The sequence below is a fragment of the Mesoplodon densirostris genome, chromosome 3 (assembly GCF_025265405.1).
Source record: "Mesoplodon densirostris isolate mMesDen1 chromosome 3, mMesDen1 primary haplotype, whole genome shotgun sequence".
Lineage (NCBI taxonomy): Eukaryota > Metazoa > Chordata > Mammalia > Artiodactyla > Ziphiidae > Mesoplodon > Mesoplodon densirostris.
In genome coordinates this window covers 126,613,104-126,637,053 of record NC_082663.1, presented here as the reverse complement: position 1 = coordinate 126,637,053, position 23,950 = coordinate 126,613,104, and the positions used below count along the sequence as shown (strand labels likewise).

General features: G+C 43.4%; 1 protein-coding gene and 1 non-coding gene across 3 annotated transcripts in view; one reads left to right on the top strand and one right to left on the bottom strand.

The window, feature by feature from the left end:
* The window catches only part of DPYSL3 (dihydropyrimidinase like 3), a 116,510-nt gene that overhangs the window by 52,459 nt on the left and 40,101 nt on the right, over positions 1–23,950 (top strand). The window lies entirely within an intron of this gene.
* Positions 11,749–11,826, bottom strand: TRNAC-GCA (transfer RNA cysteine (anticodon GCA)). The gene is given in 2 exon segments: positions 11,749–11,784; positions 11,790–11,826. It is a non-coding gene; the product is annotated as a tRNA-Cys (tRNA).

Here is a 23,950-nt window from a genome sequence, read left to right as displayed (position 1 = left end):
CCTGGGGTGCATCCTTCATTTTCAGTGCTGCTTCCATCCTTTCTCTGCGTGTGGGGCGTGGTGCTGCATAGCAGCCTCTGCCTTGAAGCTGAGGCTGTGCCTTTGGCAGCTGTGACGGGAATGGACGGTGGCTGTGAATTTCTTCCAGCCGGCCTGACTTGCATTCATTGTTGAGAGGGGTATGGGCTGGGGAGAGGCAGAGGGACATGGCAGGATGGGAGTGTGGATCCTTGGGGGCAAGGAATCCATTTGTTGATTTTTCTCATGCTTTGTTTTTGTATTTCCTTGAACAAGAATTCTATTTGAGAACAAAACAGTGTTGTAATTTTTGTACATTTGCAGGTCCATAGATGATTACGGTTATCTACATACTACCAGGGGTGAGATACCCTTCCTAGGTATAGCGAAAAATAAAAATACGGACACAGGTCTATATATACAGAAAATATGTTTAAAGATCTAAATAGAACATATGTCTCCTGCTGTCAATTCTAGTCCATTTTTTAAAAAGGTAAGATTATGGAATTTGAGTTAAGTTTTCTATCCTGTCTCTATTCCATTCTGTGAACTGCCCCACCCAGTAGCTGGCATGTCACTGTAATCTGAGGACTGATGGGGGCAGTCTTTCTTGCTGAGTACCTTTGCCTCACAGGCACAATTTGGGGGACACAGGAGGGTTTTGTTTGCTTATTTTCTGCTTTTCCTTGTACCTCTTTTTGCTGCCCTCCTGAGAGTAAAGCCTTCCTACTACCCTGTGTTTATTGGTTTCCTGGAAGGGGTTATTTCTCTGTCCCCGGTAGAATCGGCTGGGGCTTTCCCTGGGAGTAGCTCAGGCCTCAGATCTCATTGTTCTCAGGTCACCTACCTGAGTAATCTGCATGTCCTTACCCCAACACTAGCCCTTGCTTCTAAATGGCAGAGATAGCAGTTTGGGTGGCCCAGCCAATCAGCAGGGACCTGGTATTGTCATCCACCTCTGTCTCCTCTGTCTCACACAGTGCCTGGCACATAGATGCCTAGTGATGATTGGTGAAATCAATAAATGAATTAAAAATTGTTCCTACTAAGAACAGCTCACACCTACTGAGTGTTTATTTTGTGTCAAGTATTGTGCCTTATATGCATTGTTTCATTTAATCCCTCAAATCAACACGGTCTCAGAGGTACTAGAGTTATCTGTATTGTGTAGATTCTTTTCTTCTGCCCGGGGTCATAGATATAATAAGTGTTTGAGGCAGGACTCAAAACCTCCACACCTGATGGAAATCAAAGTGCATGTCCCTCACCCGCCGCACCGGTCTTGGTGGCTCGGCCCGTACCATCACTATTATGTGGTGTCAGTAGGGAAAATGGTTTAGATCCTATAACATGGTCTCTCTTACTTTTTACATTGAATAAATGTAAACTTGGGGGATGGTAGCTGACCATCTCAATTCTGCAGGTAGAAAGTTTGGCAAGACATTGTATTCTTCTGAGATGAGCTACAACTTGAAGCTGACTGCAAGAGTGGGTGGAGATCTAACACTTAGGTTCCAGTGCTTTACATGTATTCTCTTAGCAGGGTCTCTGCAAAAGCCCATTTTACAGTTCAGGAAATTGAGACCTAGATCGGTGAAGTCAGTTATCCAGAGTTGCACACTGAGGATTTGAGGCAAAGCTGGAAATCAAACACAAGTCTTGTCTGACTTCACAGCCTCAGCTGCTTCCCAGAGGTACCTGCAGTGGAGATTTTGAAAGCTGTGGATAAAGAGCTCCAGAATTCCCTCTAGGAGACAAATCACCGAGAACTGGCTTTTGGCAAATACTAATTGGATTTCTATAAATACTATCTTGCAGCTCATGCATTTCTGCCACATTGAAAGTTGGGGTGTATGTGTGTGATGTTTAGGATTGCTGGAAGACACCATCCTCTGGCCAGAACACCTGGAGAGTTTGGTTTAGGGCACATAGTCAGGACACTGTGATCTCATTTGAAAGGTGTGATTGTGAGCATTGTGGGTGCCATGGGAATTTTTCACTTGGGAGGAGAAGTAAAGGAGCTATGTGAACTGGAGGAGCACCCAGATCTCTGAAGCTGTTGAACTGGAGGCCTTGAACTAGACTAGAAACTGGGGAAGGGACAGGTGCAACTCCTTCCCTGGATCTGTGCCTGCCTTTTGCTTCAGTAGGTGTCACTTTGGATTGGGAGCAAATATTAGGAGATGGAGGACCAGAGTTTGGGAGACCAAAAGAAGAGATGTCACCCAAAGCCAGCTTGATCTGTGTAAGGCATCTTGGAAGGGAAATTCCAGAGAAAAGACAGAGGAAAAATATCAAAGACTTAGGAATGGAAAGCATCTTAGATATCTGATCATAGAAACCTCAGCTCAAGCCCTGCCTGGGGTGTTTGTTTGTTACTTTATTTTTTGAACAGGTCTGTGGTGATTCGCAGCCGGGTTATTCCTCTTGCTCAAACCCTAGCAAAATGCCTCAGGTGGATAAAGAGAGCTCTGACTATTAGTAGCTGTGATGGAGCCAGCTGGGCACTTGGGGGCATTCTGGAGGAATTGATTTCCTGAGAGGATTCAAGAGTCTGTGTAGTAGAACTGTCAGTTTATAAATAAAACTCCACCCTCATTATCTCACCGGGATGTTGAAAGGCTCAGATGAAGGAGTGACTGTGGACAGTGGTCTCTGAACCCCGAATGCATGCAAGATAGGAAACACTGATTTATTTATAAAATCTTAACTACTTTGGAATGTGGAAATTAATAAAGGACAACTTGACCATGGTCTGAAGTAGGAAGAGACTACTTTAGGGATCAATGTTTTAATGCAAGTTTTCTAACACAAACAAAAATTAACGCAATGTTATACAAAAACTCTTCTTTTTCCTGCTTTAGTTATGTTACAGTATTTCTCAGAATTATGCTTGTCTTTAATTTCTGACACGCTAACGAGGCCATTAGACTGCCTTTGGACTTGGATACAGAGACTCTCCCTCAACCTAAAGAAAGGGCATTTTCCTTATTCAGTTGAACTACATTGCTTTCAGTCCTAATCAGCTTCTAGCCTAGACTGACCGCAGATTATGGATACCCTTTCTAGCAGTTTCTTCACAACTCACTGTTGAATGGCTTTTTCTCTGTCCTTTCTCCTTAGTTAGGGAGAAAAAATGATTTGAAAAAGATCCAAGAAGCTCTTCTTATCCTCAAGGGCCCTCTCTTCTTTACCCATTGACATATTTCATAGAACTGTTTATGTCTGCTTATTTGAAAACTCACAAAATGTTTACAACAGTTGGAATATCTCCCTAGGAGGTAAATGTACCTCTCTTTGATTAAATCACTGCTTCTAATCATAAAGGGACTGGAAATGTAAATATGCCATCACCTCCTGGAATGGATGCTAATTGGAGGACTGGACTGCTCCCTGGCCACACCCTCCTCAAATCAATGCTCTTCTTTACCTTTTCCCCTATTTTCTGTAGCCAGAGGGAAACAAATGAGAAGGACCCTGGACAACCCAGAGAAATAGGCTCCTCTGTTTTCAGACTCTTCTACTGTGAAATCCCCCTTTCATCAAATTCAATATGTATCTATTTCAATATATGAAACAGACCAAAAAAATAATTTGTTGGAATAGGGTGAGCCCCTCAACTTGGCCTCTTCTTTGGCCCTAGTCTGTATGTGGAGTCTAGTATAAAAACGACTTCTCTGGGGGAACATTTCTTCTGTTAACTAGATTACAGGGGACTCAGTGCTTGGAGTAAGGATAGTGGAGCTATTATTTATCGCTACCATTTATCGAGAGCCTTAGCGCAAATCACATGGGTTATCTCATTTGACTCATGACGGCTCCTATGGCTATAATGGTTAACCATCATTCTGTGTTCTGGATAGAGGCTCAGAGAGATTAAGTAACTTGACAGAAGTCACACAGCTGCAAAAGTAAGATCCTGGCATTGATCCCTCCAGAGATGAGTTAGTTTCATAGGCAGGAAAGCAGTAATTCCATACTCACAGGTGACTGTCCCCACCCCCTTGCCGCCAGCTAGCCAGACCTGTTAGCTCAAAAAAGGGGGCCAGTGTTCACAGGGTGGAAGGGGTGGGAATGGTCAGGTCAAACCTTATCACATCACCACTGGAACGACTGAGTCCATGTCCTTCTAATAGTGGTTCGTGCGCTGCTCTGCCAGCTGTCTGAGTTAGCTTCTGGCTCTTTTCCCCAGGAGCATGTGTGTGTTCAGGGTGGAAATGCAGATGCTCTTTTTCTGCCTTGCCTAAGTGCAGATCTGGGCCCAAGGCCCCTTCTCACTCTCTGTCCCTGTCCTCTTCCCAGACATAGAACGAGCCAGGCTCTCTGTTCTCCTTCAGCCAGGCTGGGAAACAGGGGACACACCCGGCACTCTAAGCCAGATGGGGGTGCTCTCCTCGGGAATGGTCCAGGAACGAACGGGAACATCTGGAACTAAAGGGCACAATTCTCTTGGCTAAGTTAGTCTTTTTTCCTATGGATGGGCTGCACAGTGAGCTATGAAGGATAAAATGAGTTTTTATTTTTTAAGAGAGGGGTTCCTCTGACAGGTAGAGCAAAGGAGCCCTCTTGTTTGATGACACAGGGAAAGGAAGAGCACCCTGGGTGGAGTGTTGGCACATTGCAGTTCAGGCCTGCCCTTGCCTCTAATTTATGTGTGACTCTGGGCAAACCCCTTATTATCCCTCTCAGATTCTGCATCAGTCAAATGAGGGCATTGAACTAGATAATCCCCGAGTCCCTGCCAGTGCAAAGGACCCTGTGAGCCTTTATTTTGTCTTCTATTTTCTCCTGAGATCATGGTCAGCCCTCTGTACTATGTTCCAAATTTGCAGAGAGGAGTTCTGATCCCTCCCCATTAGGGAAGAGAGAGCAGTGAGAAAATGGATGAGGGCAGTAGTTGTTGGCTTAAGCTCAGTGGGACCAGCCAACATCTGTGTTGGATATAAGGGTCTTTGGTTGTTTTTTACCCTTAAAATCCTAGCCTTTTTCTCATTCAGAGAGTAGACTTGGTTAACAGGCTCTGTGCAAGAGAGCAGTGGAATAATGATGTTTAATAGGTTCTTTCCTTAGCAGAGCTTTAGTATTAAATTAAATGAGTATAATTAAAATAATACCACGATTCATTCGCTGGAACGTACAGTGTCTCTTCTGGATAAGGCTACCATTGATAAGGGCACAAAGGCAACAGTTGCCCCAAATCTAGACTGGTCAAACAAACAAGCAAACCAACAGGGAACAGCTCCGAGTCTATAGATGCTCCGCAGGCTCTTTTCACTTGCTTTTGCCAATATTTGAAATGCGATGGCTCCCATGCAATGGAAATAACTTCCCCCCAAAGGCCAAATAACGCTACGGATGCTCCATGAGGTAGGGATGGTTTTTTGTTTCACTGCCACTGAATCTCCAGCACGTAGCCTTTGGCTGGCACATATGAAGCCCTCTGTAAACATTTGTTGAATGAATGGGTACATTTATTTAACATTTACCTTGCAGGAATAATTTCAAGGGAGAAAATGATCAGATGATCAGAACGTGTGTACATTTGGCTTCTACGTCATCCTGCCTTTCACTGACAACTTTCTAGAATATTAACTTTTAAGAGATAAGCCTTGGCTCTAAGAAACCAGCATGGGATCACTGGGCGAAGAGAAACATGACAGCGCTTTAGCAGACCAGTCAGAGTTAACTGTAGTCCAAGACCTGACTGGGGCAGATGTGCCAGGGAGTCCATCCATCATTTGTACTTCTTCCTTCTCAGGCCTCCACTCCTCTCCTTCTTCCAAATTCTGCATCTGGCCTCATTTTCAGTCTCTTTCAGGGACCTACCTGGGTACTTCTTACTTGCAAACAGATTCATCGTTTCTCTTACTGCAAATGATTTAAAAGAATTAATGGAGACCTTTATGTCCTCTTTCAAATAGAGAAAACTACACGACTGAACCAGGATCTAACAGAGGTCTTAACTGATCTTCTGGGCTTTCTGCCTTTGCCCAGAAACCACAAGTCATTCCAGTTGTTAGCAGCCAGTAGATAGCCTCGTATGCATTTGCACAGCGAACTCCACCTTTCAGAAAGCTTGGCTAAGGAGCAGCCTGTAGTTCCTTCTCATTTCTCAAGTAGTGTTGGCCATTTGAAAATGGAATGTTTTTGTGCTTGAGTGTGTTTTCCCAGAGATTTCCGGTCCCTCATCCTATTGCGTCTGTCAGCTTTCTCTGGGCTTGCAGCTATTCCTGTTATTAGCTTTTATTCTAAAATTCATTTTTGGTTTGAGGGATGGGGACAGTTAAAGCACATTTTACCAAGCTCATTTCTGACTGTAAACTATACAGTCGATGGTCTCAATACTCTAAGTGTCATAATAATCACTAGATCTTTTTAAGGGGAGCATCTATAAGGGAAGACAAAGGGGAGAATTAAATATATTCATGGAACTTAAAATATTGCATTTGAAGTACTATGTGTATTAAAATGTGTCTTATATAATTAATCATGTATAATAATACCTTTTTTCTATTTTTGATTGAATAAATATTTTATTGGCCACCGTCTCTTTGCCTAGCAATGTGATGCTTGTCGCAGAAGCATCTAAAATAATGATAAGAAGTAACATGTATTTATCATTTATTAAGTGCTTTTTTCCCCTTATCTCATGCAATCCTGAAAACCACTCAATTAGGTAGTTGGCTTTCCAACTAGGTCTTCCCATTTTATTGATGAGGAAACTTCGAGAGATCAGGAAATTGGCCTAAGATCACACAAGCCTTTCAGTGGTGGAACCAAAATTCATACTGACTCAGAACCACATTCTTAACCCCACTCTATGGTGCTACCTTAAATTCTACCTTCTTTTATCTTCTTGCACCTCTGGGGTCATGAGACATTTGTCCAAATTGGAGTTCACTTAAGTCCAGCGTTAAGTCCTCCTCCACACCTGTTTCCAGTGGGGCATGAGGGTCAGGTTATGGCAGATGGGAAGCACAGCCAATTGGTGCCCTGGTCTGCATGGGGTTGGACTCGGGAGCGCTGCCTGGTTCAGGAAGCTTTCCTGCTTTCCCCTCGGAGCAGCCTTGCTTCCAGGAATGTCAGGAGCAGCTCCACACGGCTGTACTTTCAGAGCCAACTTGCCAGGGAGGTGCCCACCATGCCCAGCACCCAAGGCTATTTGAGTTGAATTAGCAAAAAATACCAATGAGGGCTTCTTCTTCAGGTGGATTTGAATGCCACTTTCTCATTGTATATCCCACGCTGGCCTCCCCAGCTTCTTGAATAAATCCTAAGCAAGATTCCGCTGAGGTTTTGACTTGATGGGGCTTTGTAAAACTCATGGAATCAGAAGCTCCTTAAAGAATTTTTCAGTCTAGTCTCCCCTTACCCCTTACAGATGAGGAAACTGAAACCAAGTCCCAATTTGAGACTGACTGAATTAGGGCTTTTTCAACTGTCTGGTTTACTGTAGGACACTGAAATTTACAAAGTGAGTAGGAATTTTTTTCCAATTACAAAAAAGAAAAACCCCAAAACCAAAAAAGCCCCACGATGGTTGTAAAAATATTTACCAAAAAAAAAAAAAAAAGGACAATAAAAATAGGCTACAGTGAAATCATTCAGTGATAGTCATTGTAAAGTTTGAGTATACCCATCAAAAATTTCTTCTTCCTACGATATATGCTGTTTATTAAAATAGTATAGCATATTGTTCATGCTATTTTATGTCCTGCTTTTCATTCCATAATATATTATGACATCTTTCCATGTTTTAAATATTCTTTCATAACATAATTTTATTCTTTTTTAAAATTGAAGTATAGTTGATTTACAATGTTGTGTTAATTTTTGCTGTACAGCAAAGTGGTTCAGTTATATATATATATATATACATTATTTTTTATATTCTTTTCTATTATGGTTTATCACAGGATATTGAATATAGATCCCTGTGCTATACAATAGGACCTTTTTGTTTATACATCCTACATATAATAATTTGCATCTGCTAATCCCAAACTCATAATCCACCCCTCCCCCACTCCCTCTCTTCTTGGCAAACACAAGTCTGTTCTCTATGTCTGTGAGTCTGTTTCTGTTTTGTAGATAGGTTCATTTGTGTCATATTTTAGATTCCATATATAAGTGATATCATATGGTAGTAGTCTTTCTCTTTCTGACTTATTTCACAAAGTATGATAATCTCTGAGTCCATCCATGTTCCTGCAAATGGCATTATTTCATTCTTTTTTGTATGGCTGAGTAGTATTCCATGGTATATATATATACCACATATTCTTTATCCATTCATCTGTCGATGGACATTTAGGTTGTTTCCATATCTTGTGAATAGTGCTGCAATGAACATTGGGGTACATGTATCTTCTTGAATTCCAGTTTTATCTAGGTATATGCCCAGGAGTGGGATTGCTGGATCATATGGCAACTCTGTTTTTACATATCATAATTTTAAATACCTACATATTATCCCAGTGCTTCAATTAATTCCATTTTGTTTGAGTTTTTTTGGTTGTTTCCGAGATCTTGGGACTAACAGCGAAAATGAAATGGTGGGTGTGTTTTCAGTTACTGTTTTTTAGCTGAAGTTAAATTAAAAGCTACCCCAGGATGAGAAGTTGAGTAACTTGCCCACTGTTACTCATCTTGTGAGTATCAGACTCTGATTTGAGTCCTAGTATCTTTAATCTTAGTCTTATATTCTTGTCATCACTCCACTTGCTCCAGCAGTTTTGCCATTTTCCAGGGAAAACTCTGCTTTCCATCTTTGTTTTCTCCTGCTCTCCAATGAGCACATTTGTTCCTTCACCACCACCCTTGCTCACCTCCCTGTCTTGCTGAGGCTGTTGACATTTGTGGAGGTACACAGTGTCTTAGGACCAAAAGCTGCACAGCTGGAGAGGAAATATGCCCATTCCTTTTTCCCCTCCCTCGCCTTAATGGCTTAACCTGTAAGCTTGGGAGCTGGTTTTAATTTCACATTTTCTGTGTGTATGTGCGTTTGTTTTTAAATTTTTTCCCCCTTAATTCTTTCAAGGAGACCTTTATTTGAAATCATACACTCTTTCCCTCCAAGCCAATCTGTGCCCCATATCTTGATGAGATTACTTTGTTTGGGGATATTGATGCATTCAGAATGGGGTTTCTGGTTTATCCAACTAAGTTGGTTTAAATTATGGCCTTACAGAGAGAAAGGGCTTTAAACAACCTAAAACATTTTAAACCAATTGAATGTAATCCTCTGCTTCTAGAAAAAGTCATCCTAGGTTTATTCCATAAAGAAGGCATGTTTTTGTTTTGTTTTGTTGTGCTTTGATTCCAGTTATTTCATTGCATGCTCTATCTCAGATTCCTTGCTGTGAGAATCCAACTTAGCTTTGCTCAGTTAAGGGCAGGAAGAGAAATAAGCGATGCATTATTGCAACCCTCTCATTTTAATGATTAAGAAAAAGTGGGCCAAAGAGGGAAGATAATTTGCCAAAGGTCACACAGCAAAATAGTTTTTTAAAACATGAGGCAAAGGACTCATTTCCCTTGCTGTGGCTCAGTGCTTTTCTCACAATTTTTTTCCCCCCATGGGGAAAATGTGAGGGGGGCGGGTGTTATGGGCAGATTTGTGTCCATTCAAAATTCATGTGTTAAAGTTTTAACCCCCTAGTACCTCAAAATGTGACTGTGTTTGGAAATAGGGTCTTTAAAGGGGTAATTAAGTTAAATAAGGTCATTAAGAGTGGGCGCCGATCCAGTACGACTGGTATCTTATGAGAAGAAATTAGGACACAGACACATACAGAAGAGAGACCATGTGAGGACCCAGGGAGGAGGAGGTGGCCATCTGCAAGCCAAGGACAGTGGCCTCAGAAGGAACCAACCCTACTGACACCTTGACGTTGGAGTTCTAGCCTCCAGAACTGTGAGAAAATTAATTTCTGTTGTTTAAGACAACCAGTCTGGGACAGTTTGTTGTGGCAGCTGCAAACTAATATGGGGGATGGGAAGTTAAGAACAAAGACATTTAAAATTCAAAACTTCAAACTGGGGAAGTTCTCAATGAATAGAAAAGGGAAACCCAGGTAATTAGTATTTCTAAGAAATAATGCCATGCCAAAGCCCATACTAACTTGATTTTCAATCATATTTTTATATATGGCATCTCATTTCATGCTTATAACATGCCTAAAGTATAGTTATTATTAGTTCCACTTTACAGATGAGGAAACTGAGGCTCAGAAATTTAACTTATCTAAAGTTTCGTATTTATTAGCTAAGTGGTGGTGTTAGGTCCAAATCCATCTCCTTGTCTGACTTTAAAACCCTCACCCACTACACCGAAGTTAACCCAAGCGGTTTAGTAACCATTGTTATCAAGTTGCTTAAAGTTAGGAAAAGAAAAAATATACTTTGAAGTCTCAATCACCTGGAATCCACTTAATCGATTGAACAGGAAATATTTGGCCCTTGATTTTAGGGTAAAAATGGAGATCAGGGAAATTTTAAAAGATAATCAAGGTATTTGAGGTCTACTGCAGAGTCTTCCCAGTGGCTTATACCTTCACACGTCAAAGTGGACAGCTACACATAATGAAGAGTGAATGTTCGTAGTGATGGGCCCCAGGCCCCAAAGAAATCTGACCCATCAGAGGAGAATCAGTTACGTGTGCTGGGTCACATTTGCTAAAGCAGGAAACCAGACCCGTATATCTGTAACATGAGGGGAGGTGGAAACTGTGCCAGAGTTTTACAATTACTTATTTTAGAAGTGTTTTCAACAATAAGACCTGATAAATATGTAATCAATCAAAAAAAATCAAATGAACTTGAGCTGCTGGTAAAACCACTTGTTACGATATGGGAAACAGAAGGTGCTTGAAATATTGAATGTGGATGGCTCTCTTGCAGCTGTGCCCTCCCTGTTTTAAGGTTGTGTGGTCTATCATTTCTAAAACATATGGGTTAAACTTACTTGGACTTTATCAGTGAGAAGACACAATCAAGTTAAGAGGTGGCCGGGCTTTGTTTCCAGCAGGTATTGGGGGTTAAGGCCCAGCTCAGCTATATAGCAGCTGTGTAACTTAGTGGGCCCTACCTTTAAAAGAGAATTTTAATCCAGCCACTTCTCACCATTTTTCATCCCTGCCACCACCCTAGCTGAGCCTCCGTCACCTTACTGCAGGAACCCTCCACTGGTCTCAGTGCTTCCACTTTGCCAACCATCAGGTCATTTCTCCATGCATAAGCAGAGTGATCCTTTTAAAATGTAAATCAGATCAAGTCACTCCCCAGCTCAAAAATCTGTTGCACTTGGAATAAAACCCAGACCATGGTGCTCAAGGTTCCGCGTGGCCTAGCCCTGACTATCTCCACTGCCCCCAGTGTCTTGGCATCAGCTGTCCTCCCTTCTCACTCTCCGTTGGACCTGAAGTGTTTATCTGCAGCTCAGAGCTCCTGTCCTTGCTGCACCCTTGGAGTGGGGAGCAGTCTTTTCTAGTAGGCTTTACTTGCGGAGTTCAGTTTGGCTGATAGCTTCCTAGATATGCCCTCTTTGAAGACCTGATCAGAAGCAGTCCCAGACCTTCTTCCAAGCCTCCATCCCCGCACCTCTTTCTGTTTTAAAATTTTTTAATTAAAAAAAATTTTATTTTGGCTATGCCAGTCTTAGTTGTGGCATGCGGGATCTTTAATTGTGGCATGTGGACTTCTTAGTTGTGGCATGCACGCGGGATCTAGTTCCCTGACCAGGGATCGAACCCGGGCCCCCTGCATTGGGATTGCAGAGCAGAGTCTTACCCACTGGACCACCAGGGAAGTCCCTCACCTTCTTTCTAAATGTCACTTATCACTGTTGAAATTACAGTACTTATTTATTAGCTGACTTATTCTTTGCTGTTTGAACTCCTACAGTTGCAATGGCAGGGAATTAATTTTATTCACTCATGTATCCCTAGTACTGTGAAAAGGAGGCATTTATAAACGTTAAATGAAGGAATGAATGGATAAATAAATAAATGAAAAGGCATGTTGTTCCTTTACTTTAAACTAATGTGCTTTCCCTAAGTGGTTTAGGGAGAACGGGTGTCAAGGAAACAGGGTTATCGGAAGACAACTAAACTATCTGCCCCATGGTCTAACCTCAAGTGAATGAAATGATCAATGAAAGATGAAAAGACTTGGGATAACAGACACAAGTCCTAACACATAGATGAAAACCTGCTGCATCTGAGATGACTTGAAGAGACTTGCAAAGGTCCTAACTCCTTTGCTATTTCTTTTAGACACAATTTAATACATGTCACAATACACATTCTGGTATGCAGAAAACACCTGCAACTGTAAACTTCAGTTGCCTTAGCACTTTTGGAAACATTTCTGAGCAGAGACACGTCATAAAAGAACAGACTGTTTTAGAACTATTCCAAAGAAGATTATTCTCCTGGTGTTAGAATCACAGAAAGTGAACCAGTGATCATTGGGAAGAGAAGCGGGTAACTCATGGCTTTGCAGGTAGGGATGAAGTCTGCGGGCCCTTAGCCACAGGGAATCAATTCCTGTAATGTCAGCATAGCATTTGCAAATAGAAAGCAGTCTTGAATATATCCCGGGAAGTGCCTATTGGGTGAAGCCTTAGACCTTCATTGAAGATGAAGAAACCTTTTGTCACCGCAGGGTTAACTGCCCGCTAGTCTCATTTTTGCGTTCTGGTAATTTTCAAGTGGTGCCTCAATTATGTTTATTTCAAGGGTTCATTTCATTCCAAGTCTGCCTGATCTCCTGAAGTCCTTGTTCTCAGAGCATCTGCAATTTTCTCTGTCAATATAACTTGGAGAAGTTTGGGGCCTAAGAGTCAAAAATAGTCAGTGCTTAACCACCGATCTATCAAACGAAAGCAGAGCTGTGGGTTTGCAGGTACCAGAAGGCTGTGACCCAGAGAGTCAGTCATCACCACTGTCTGCTTCTTGTGTCAAGAAAGGGCCAGAAAAAAGAGAGAATGCCCCACCTCCTCTGCTTCCCATACTCCTTAGGAAGTATGTTTGGGTTCTTATAGGAAGGTAGTTAAGGCCTATATGTAAACTAAAAAGAGGTGAAAAGTCAAGCTACTTTTCAAAGATAGCAGTGAGAGTAGGCAGGCGTCCAGGTGAAAGATATTGACATGAGAAGATTTGAGTCCAACTTTGAAAGAAATGTGCATTTCTTGAGCACTACCATGCACCAGAATTTGGGCTTGACTCCTGACCTCAGTCCTTTGGAGCAGATATCATTGTCCTCATTTTACAGCCAGGACTGTGACTGTAAAGCCCTTCTCTTTTTCACCATTCCACTGAGCTGCCCTGGCAGATTCACTACTTAGATCTTTTAGCTGCAAAGTGACTGACGAGGCAGGCCCCTTTGCTGTCCTGTACAGACCCAATCTCTGATGTCTGGACTCCTTGGCAGAGCAAACCGAGAGCATCTGTGCTCTTTGAAACAGTCCCTCCCTCCCATGCTCTCTCTCCAAGGGCCCTTTCTGTGGCCACGTGGTGTGAGCTGCAACACGGCAGCCGTACATTGTTGATGCATCCACCACGGGCCAGTTTTAGGAAGTTGCAGAAGCCAGTGGTTGTGTGCTTGCAACCGCAGTCCCCAGGCAGCCCTGGCCAATTGAAAAGTATAAGGTCAGACTTGGAGAAAAATCCCTGTGGCCTTCACAAATAGATGGGGAGCAATTGCCTGTCATTTGAAGGTGCCGCTCACACATTCCAAGGCCCAAACCCGCATTGCTCCTCTGGGGATTGCATTTTGGCTGGCTTTCAGATTTAGTGAAAGAGTTTTTTGTTTCTGAGAAGCAATAGTGGGAATTCACTGGGCTTTCCTGTCATTCCAAAGGCCCAGTCAAAGCCAGCTGCCAGGCACACATGATCAAAGTGGAGAGAGAGCTGCTTCTAAAAGAGGGAAGAGGGTCCCATTCAGTGGACAGCAGCCCCGAGAGGCAAAGTGCCTTGCTTGGGTTCGCAGAGCTGGGACCAGAATCCAGGTCCTGACTACCATTCCAGGCGTCCGTACTACCCTTCATTGCCTTTCAGTTGGTATAGCCATCTCAGTGTAGGGTTAACTCAACTCCATCAGCTTCTGACCAGCCTGTTAAATCTCAAGTCCCCATTCCAGCCTATTTGTTGTGTGGCTAACCAGCACCTCAAAATTATTCTTCATACTCTCGCACCCCAACTTTGTGACTCGTTTCTCTTCTGCATTTTTATTCATCGGTTCTTCCTGGCCAACCTGCCTTGAAATGTCATTTACCTTTGGCACTTCACTTCCTATCTATCTATCTACCTATCTATCTATCTATCTATCAAAGTATAGTTGATTTACAGTGTTGTGTTTCAGGTGTACAGCAAACTGATTCATATATATATATATATATATATATATATATATACACACACACACACACACACACATATATATTCTTTTTCAGATTCTTTTCTATTATAGTTTATTACAAGATATTGAATATAGTTCCCTGGGCTGTACAGTAGGACCTTGTTGTTTATCTATTTTATATATAGTAGTTTGTATCTGCTAATCCCAAACTCCAAATTTATCCCTCCCCCACCCCATCCCCTTTGGTAACCATAAGTTTGTCTTTTATGTCTGTGAGTCTGTTTCTGTTTTGTAAATAAGTTCACTTGTATCATTTTTTAGATTTCCCATGAGTGGTGTCATATGGTATTTGTCTTCCTCTGTCTGACTTACTTCACGTAGTATGATAATCTCTAGGTCCATCCATGTTGCTGCAAATGGCATTATTTCATTCTTTTTTCATGGCTGAGTAATATTCCATTGTGTATGTATACCACATCTTCTTTATCCATTCCTCTGTCGATGGACACTTAGGTTGCTTCCACGCCTTGGCTGCTGTAAATAGTGGCACGTCACTTTCTCTTCCCCTTCAGTTGCTAATTAGATTCCAGCTTTCCTCTGCAGTGTGCCATACATGTTCTAATCCATACTCTTGCTGTCATCTGGACCATAGCAAACTCCTTATTCTTTTTCCCTTTTTATAATTTTCTATATTAAATCCTTTTTAAAAGTTACAAAGTGGTATATGCATTGTGCAACTAGTGAAATAATGTATGTAAATAGAGGAGAAAGAGAAAAGAAAAAAGTTCCTTATACCTCCTCCCTTTGCATCCTTTTCCCCTACCATACCTAATGTTGACAAATTTGGTATACATCCCTCCAGACCTTTCTCCTACTCACACAGAAACATAATAATAGTACTTGTTTGTTTGCTTTTGCAAGAACAGTATGCACATTGCCACTTACTTATTTTAGATATTTCTTCAGTTCAAGATATAGATTTAACCTGTTTAAAAAGGAGCTGCACCATAATCCACAGTGTGGCTGTATTGCAGTTTATTAAACTGTGTCCCATGGTTGGATGTTCAGGGACTAGGCTGGATGTTTTCTGTTTGCCTCTTCAGCTGCCCTCGCCAAGGTTTTCTGTCCTGCTCCACACCCTGGACCTGTCTGGGCTGCACCAATAGGTCCTTTGCCCTTGGGCACCTGGTTGGATTTAGTTGATGTGGCACCACTAGGGGACTGGAGGGAGGCTGGACCACGAAGTCAGGGTGTTTTCCCTCTGATTCCTTGCTGCTGGGTTGCTGTAGAGTGGCGACGTGCGTCTGCTGGAGGTCACAGCAGGTGCCCTCTCCGTACAGCTGCCCTCTTCAGCTCCGGTAATCACTCCTCTGGCCTCCTTGGGCCTGGGGATGGTATTTCTCCCTGCTGTTGGTGTGCTCTGGATGCTGCCCATCCATTTAATTTCCCTAAACCCTGCCCACGCTTTGTTAATCCTTTGTTAAATGCACGTTAATGATCCAATTTGAGTATTCCATCTGTTTCCTGGCATCCTGAGTGATATAGGTTGTTGCTTTTTCTTCCTTTTCCCACCCCCCACCGCTTGCTATTACAATCTTAACTAGTTCCTTCCTTTATCTCCAGGGTGGCCACTCTGTCAGCTTTTTTTTTTTTTTAACTCTGCGATTGTATTAAACTCATTTTCTCAAAATCCTTCCACAGCTCCCCAGGACCTATGGGATAAAGGTCAAACCCCATAGCCAGCCACTGCTTGCATCCCCTTCTTCCAGAATCCAAAGCATCAGGGACCCCACCCATTTCCACAATTTTCCCCTGAAATGCATTTCTTGCCTTGATACGTTTGGTTTTCCCAGTGACTGGTTATGTGACACCAGACCCTGCACTAACCCCCCCTAAGCTGCCATGTCTTCATCAACCCAATGGGGAGAAAACAGCAGATAATTCATTTCGTTGAGGATTAATTGAACAAAATGTACATAAAGCTTCTAAGAGTTTCTGACATGTAAGAAGTTTTCAGTAAATGCTAGTTACGAATTATTGTTCCCCCACTTGCCTTGGGTCATTACCTGTGTGTCCAGATTAGCCATTTTCCCAAGACCCACCTCGGCTCACCTCTGTAGACCCTTCTTTGATTTCTACCAGAGGATTTTTCTCCCATTTCTCTCTCTCTCTCTTTTTTTTTTTTTTTTTTTTTTTTGCGGTACGCAGGCCTGTCACTGTTGTGGCCTCTTCCGTTGCGGAGCACAGGCTCCGGACGTGCAGGCTCAGCAGCCATGGCTCACGGGCCCAGCCGCTCTGCGGCATGTGGGATCTTCCCGGACCGGGGCACGAACCTGTGTCCCCTGCATCAGCAGGCAGACTCTCAACCACTGTGCCACCAGGGAAGCCCTCTCTCTTAATTAATAGACTTTGCTCTTCAGATCACTTTTTTTTTTTTTTAACATCTTTATTGGAGTATAACTGCTTTGCAGTGGTGTGTTAGTTTCCGCTGTATAACAGATCACTTTCAGGTTTACAGAAAAATTGAGCAGGAAGTAGTAAGAGTGCCCATGTACTCCCTCCTACTCCCCCCGACCCCAAGTTTCCCCTTTTATTAACATATTGCATTGGTGTGGTAAACATTTGTTACAGTTGATGAACCAGCATTGATATGTTATTAATGAAAGCCCATAGTTTTAAATTAAGGTTCACTCTTTTTGGGGGGTACCTTTCTATGGGTTTTGACAAGTGCATAATGCCTTGTATCCACCATTAAAGCATCTTATGCAATAGTTTCACTGCCCTGAAAACCCTCAGTGCTCTGTCTGTTCACCTATTCACCCCTCCCTCCCACCCCCTCCCTCCTCAAACCACTGGCAACCACTGATCATTTCACTGCCTCTTTGGTTTTACCCTCGCTCTTTTTACTTCACATTATTATTTGTGGTCATGGCTTCATTTTTCTGACTATTTTGTCCTTGCCTTCCCGTACACCTAACATAACATCTTCACAGCCAGTAGTCACACAAGTGTACGTTTCAGGAATGAATTATTAAACCTGTTTATCCCGAGAATCAAGACCTGGTTGAAATTTCAGGCCTTCCTTCCTGATGAAGTAGGCGTTTGGCTTTTACACAGGCTGTTGAGCTAATGGGACACAGGATCCCGTTTGAACATAGCTGGACCCCCGTTTCCTAGTGTGCATATGGGACAGAGAGCTTTCACCCATAACACATGGATTTGAGGCCTAAAACGAACAATGCAAAACAAAACAAAAAACCCCCAAATAACAAACACAACACAAAACTGTCTTATAAACCCAGACCAAAGGTGGCCATGAATTAGATCTCTAAAGCACTGACTTTTCTTCAATCTATATTCTACTTTATAACTCTGTCCTGAGCAACACATTTCTCAGGCACTTTATATGTAATAGTGGTAGCTACCTTACAGTTATACTGCAATTTGGATTTGCCTTTAATTGTACATGTACATAATCAGAGCAATAAAATAGACGTAGCACAATCGTGAAATTAGTAATAGTGGTAATATTTGTAATGCCTGCCACCCATGGAGCTTTTTCTAAGTGCCCCGACCCTGCATCATGATATTTAATTCTCACAGTAGCTGGGGAGGTAGGCATTAGTATCTGTACTTTACAGATACATAAATGGGCCTTTTTAGAGAGCTCCACCTTCACTCAGCTGAAGAAGCTGAGGCCCAGAGCTGGATCAAGCCACTTGCCTAAAATCACACAATGAGTTAGTAGCAGAGATGCCAATGCAGCTCTGGCTTCCAAACTCCCTTGGTCGCCGCCTAAATTCTGAATGGCTTTGCAAACTGTGATTAGGGCTGGTTTCCATCCAGACAGCAACCTTTCCATTTTTCCTTCCCCAAAGCCCAGCTAAAGATGGACCACATTTTTTTTCTTGTACCCAGATATGTCACATCCTATTTTATGATAAGGCATGCTTGTTCTCACACTAGATTTACCCACCCTGCCCCTCTCTCTCATTCTCCCTAACCTTCTGAAGCGGTGATCCTTCATTCCAATAATCTCCTCCGTGTGCCGTGCTGCCCCAGTACCTGGGACGTCCTTGTGACTCTGCTTTGGACACTGCTCAAGCCCATGTTGGTCCATGTCGGTCCATGTTTCAAGAGCAGGGATGGTAGCCCTGCTGTTAACGTTAGATCATTTTAGGTGGTTCTGGAAGAGGGCATTCAATAACACTGAACCACAAAGAGAGAAATTTTGTCCCCTTTCTAATTATTTTTCTAACCTTCTGAGCAGGTCAAGGAAAAAGTCTTAGGATAGTGCTACTTTGTCTTGAACACCACCCCTCCACTCCCCGCCCCACCCTGACACTGGGTAATCTTCCTTTTAACAAAGGTAACAGATCTGAGTTCATCCTTCAGGACCCTTTTGAGGGCAGAGAATGGAGCCAAAGTTTCATGAGGTTTTTATTGTATTCATTCCTAGGTTTACTGTCTATTTTTGGTAAGTGATACTGGCTTAGAATTTATGGGAGTGAGACAGTGTTTACTTTTTTTTTTTTTTTTTTTTTTTTGAGGTACGCGGGCCTCTCACTGTCGCGGCCCCTCCCGCTGCGGAGCACAGGCTCCAGACGCGCAGGCTCAGCGGCCATGGCTCACGGGCCCAGCCGCTCCGCGGCATGTGGGATCCTCCCGGACCGGGGCACGAACCCATGTCCCCTGCATCGGCAGGCGGACCCCCAACCACTGCGCCACCAGGGAAGCCCAACAGTGTTTACTTTTAAAATATATTTATTTCAGGGTAATATTAAGTAAATAACAGTACAGTTTGTACCAGGATCTGTCCAGTATCATGAAAATAGCACAATAGGGACCGAGGTTTGGGCTTCACAGGCCCAGCTGACCTTCCTGCTTGAGGTTGGAATGGCTTTGTGGCTCCTCTGTCCATCGCTGCGTCATCCCTCCCCTCCTCCGGCTCCCTGTCTGGTTATCCACTCGTGCTTATCCGTGTCTGGAACCCTGTTAAAGACTGGGAGAGTGTTATCGGGGGCTGGGATTAAGATGCCATCCATTTCCCCACTCCAGTCTGACCCAGGGCAGGGCACATGACTTGTCTGGCCCTTCGATAATTACATCTTCAAAATGGTGAACATGAAATTCTGGGGGCAAGAATGTGCACAGCTGGCTTTGATGTTCTAGTTCAGAAGAGGGAGCCGCCACCCTGCCCTGGTTAATCCTGCCCCTGGCTACTGCTTCCTCTGCATTACTGCTTTCCTACCTTGTGGTCTGTCCTTCCAGGGCCAAACCAAACACGTGAAAGAGACAACAGTGTTTGCCATTCATTATGCATTCTACTCGGTGGGCTGTGCTTTGAAGGGAGTGCCCCCCCACTCTCCCCTCCCCACTCTCCTCCCCACCCACCCCCACCATCAGCCTCCATGGTGCACACTTGGTCATAAGTATGTTTGGGTGGTGAGAGAAAGGAGGGATGTTTTTGAGATTCATCTGTAGCAGTTAAGAGGTTGGTAATAGCCAGCCCTGTACAACTATGCCCGGTTTCAGTAAAGACTCAGAGCCAGGAAACTGCATTGCTCTTCAAGAAGTCTTATTTCCTCCCTGACCTTACTTGTTCTCTCCGTCGCCATGGCATGCTTGTCACTGAGGGGCCTGGAAACAGATCCATGCCTTGGGCAGGGAGGGTAAGTTTGGGGGCAGGTTTGAGACCTTGCCACCCACTCCGCATTCCTGCTGGAGGAGAGCAAGTAGATTGTTATCTGCTCATGGAGCCTTATTTCCAGCGGAAGAGTGACCTGGAGGGGCCGTGGGAACTTGTCCTGTGGGAGTGGGTTTAAAAGAAGAAGTCTTGGCTGACCTTGGCAGCTGGTGGCAGGAGCTGAGAACAGTTGCTGGGGGTTGGCTGGGGACCGGCGCCTCTGGAATTCCCTTTATGGCAAGGTCTGTTAGATTTTGATTAACAAAGTGTTAGTTCAGTTCTTCTAGAATATTTGTCAGAGGACCATTGTACAGTGGCCAGTTATGATTGAAAGGAAGAATAATTATGATAGTAGCTCACATGTACTAAGCATCTATAAATTGCCAAGCAGAGTTCAACCCTTTACATACAGGAACCCCCATAATCCTAACCAGCACCCTGAGAGAAAGATATCATTGTCCCCCGTTTCACAGATGAAGTAACTGAAGCCCAGAGAGGTGAAGTCACTCTCCCAAACACAGGTAGTGTTCGTTGCACAATTCAAACTCATGCCTGTGCATCTCACCCATGGTTGCATATTTAACAGCAGAGGTGGGATGGAGAACTCTGGTCTCCTGAAAGCCTATTCAGTACCTTTTCCTAAATACCATGTTGAGGCAACCAGGACTATCTCAGAAAGCCTTTTCTCTGTCTTCTTTAAATGATGCTGCTTTGGGGAAGAAAAGCTACAAGATTTCATCTGTGTAGTCTATCCATCCTGTTGTATTCTTAAGCATGGGAGTGTTTTTAGGGAGTCAAATCTAATTACCCAGATGGGGAATTTATTTTAAATAACCACCTGTGCCTTCATCTGGACTTTGAAAGGATCTTGAGTCCCCACTGAGGGTCAGAGTCTGAGCATTGTGATTTGAACACAGGTACTAAAAGATTTTATTGTGGAAGACTCCTTCTTCAGTTTATATTCTTTTTTCTCTTCCTAGGATTATAGTTTTTATTCTGAGCTGCTGGCATGTCTGCAGAGTATAGGACAGATGTGTCCTAAGTACTGTTCTGGGGCTGATTTTACTGACTGGGAAGAAATCCACGGAGGGCTCTGGGTTCTCTAGGAGGCATATTCTCATTAACTCAGACAGACGTGGTAATTTAAGTTCTTTACGTTGAAGACTAGGTGAGGAAAACTAAAATGGGAACCAGCATCTCCAACCAGCTTAAGTTCAAGATCCTGTCCTTGCATTTTCTATTCTAGTTTGAATCACAGCCATTCTTAACAGCATCCCTTGTTATAAGTTTATTTCCTCCCCCCTTCCCTCTCTTGCTCCCCTTGTCCCCTCTGTACCTCTGTCTTTTCTCACTCCCTTCCTTCCTTCTTTTCTTTGTTTCTCTCTGTCTCTTTTCTCTCCCATTTTCTCACAAACTCTTGATTTTTTATACTTGATTTTTCTAATCATTGTCATATCCTAGTGAAGGAAAAAGGGTTGGACTTCATCAAACTCCAAGGGCCTCTGCTATCCTGGATTGTCAATTAGATCCCTTTATAAACTGCATTAACACATTCAGGCCGTAAGGGGCAGGTCTAATCCACTGATTTTATAAGTAGTGGCTTACAAGTGATTGGATTACTGAAGTTTCCTACCACAGAGGAAGTCAGCCGTTCCTGCTCTGGAACTGTCAGATGCAGTGTCAAACAGAGAGGACAGCCCCGTCGGAAAGAGCCCCTTGGCATATGGTTTAGGCACTATTGGTGCAGTGGCCTCAGGTGGAAAGCAGTTTGGTGCCAAGAGATGGGAGACCTGGATTTACTTCCAACTGGAACTAATCAATGCTGTCACTTGGAGAAAGTCATCTGTCTCTCTGTGTAGATCTCCTCATTGGGAAAATGAGAACAATAATCCCTCCCCAGTATGCTTCTTAATTTAAGGCATTTTATAAAAATTTAAAGTACTGTAAATAATGAGTGGAATAAATATAACTAATATTTATAGGTGTTTACTGTGTTAGACATTTTATATATACATGTACACACGCACACACACACACAGACACACACCTTTCCCCCTTCATCCACCTCATTTAATCCTGGCAGCCACCCTGAGAGGTGAGCTAGGTGTTTTATCCACTCTGAGCTAATAAAAAACTTGAGGTGCTGAGAGGTTAAGTCCTAACTCAAGACCACACACCTGGTTAAGTGGTCGGCCCGATTCTCCTAGTAGTGGGAGAACCCAGTGGAGCCCAAGCTTGGCAGCTGGCACGCCTGGCACCCAGCTGGGCCGCAAGACCAGGCTGCACTCAGCCCTGGTGGCCGTGCAGGGCCCAAAGCAGCCAGAGTCCTTGGCCTGGTGCTGCAGGCTCTGAAGAGCTTCATCTTGGGTTCCAGATACCCTCCGGACTATCCCTGTGTGCTCTACAAGTACCAGCATCCTTTATACCTATTAATGCATGAGAAACATTGGTCGGCTCCCATCTAGACCACTGTACCTCCTCGGGCGTCAGCTCTCAGGTTCCTGACCGCCTCAGCGACTGAGAACAGAGAGCAAAGAGCCCCTCAGAGCCACACTCACCTTTCTAACACCATCGAGGGTAACTTTTAACCAGAGCTGTCAGAGTTGTTCATCTTGTTGGCTTTGGGCCCCAGAATGTGTTACGGTCTAAGGCTGGTCCATGACTTCACAGACAAGCATGTTCCCTAACCAGGGAGGTCTGGTTTTATGTGGCCTGGGAGTGGTCAGTCGTTGTGCATCATTCTTCAATGCCAAGTCCAAGACTTGCCTTTCAGATGCTTCTGTGTCTGATGACTGTTTGCCTGGGTTGTCCTTTGTAGTGGACCCCACATGCATGGAAAGAGTTAAAATTAATAAAGCAGTTTTATTAACCACTTTAATAAAAGTTCAGGGGACAAGCTGAAGACCCCCAGGAACAGCATGTGCTTGAGCTCTGTGAGTTGTGGTTTTGATATCTCTGCTCTACATGATAAAGACAAATAATAATATTAATACTATAGTGCATAGAGCAGGGGTCTTGTTACTCCCATCTCTGAAACTTACACCAGGCCTACAGTTCATCTTTGTGCTCTGTTTAGGTTCCTGATGATTGAGTCAAGCTTATTTCACTAGCATTTGAACAGTTTTGAACGATACCATCTCAATGAGGTTAATTCCACTTGGGTCACCTCTTACTACACCCCTGATGTACAAGGGGCCTGAGATAGCTTTTCCCCTTTTGTTGATATTTGATGCTTATTGAAGGAAGTGATGATCCCCAGTGGCTCAGGACTGGATGCCCCCAGACAGGAGGATGGTCATATTTCATGGCTGGGCTCAGTTCAGGCAGTAACTGGCCCCTTTGCCTAACCCAGCTTACTTCAGCTCTTTGCTAGAAAGATAAAGAGCGTCAGAAAAGCACTGAGCTGTGAGAGGGAACTCCTATAGTTACCAAGATTATTAGTAGTATGAAGCTCCTGCTGGAGAAGCTTTTGTTGCCTTCACAGACACACAAACTGTGTCTGGGGCAGTGGTTCCTGGTGCTGGTCTGTGACTTGGTGTGGGCTGGCTGATGGCTGCCTAAGAGCCATTTATAGAGCTTATAAAATACATAGTTGTTGGCCTAGAGCAGGGCCTGGGAATCTGTATTTTTCTAATGTGCACCCTAGTTTGAGAAGCACAGTCCTAGGACTGCCTCCTATAATTTTGCAGTTACTGTTCAAGTGGTAGATTACAGTAGCCTTCAATTAAAATTTTTTTTCCTTGGAAGTCCAATATTCTGACCACTTCATATAACTTTCTGACTCAGATGGCCTTTTTATCATTCTGATATATAATACCTCCTGTGTCCCACCCTTCAGCCATTCATTTGACCAATATTTAACAGCTATGGAAGATGGGAATAAGG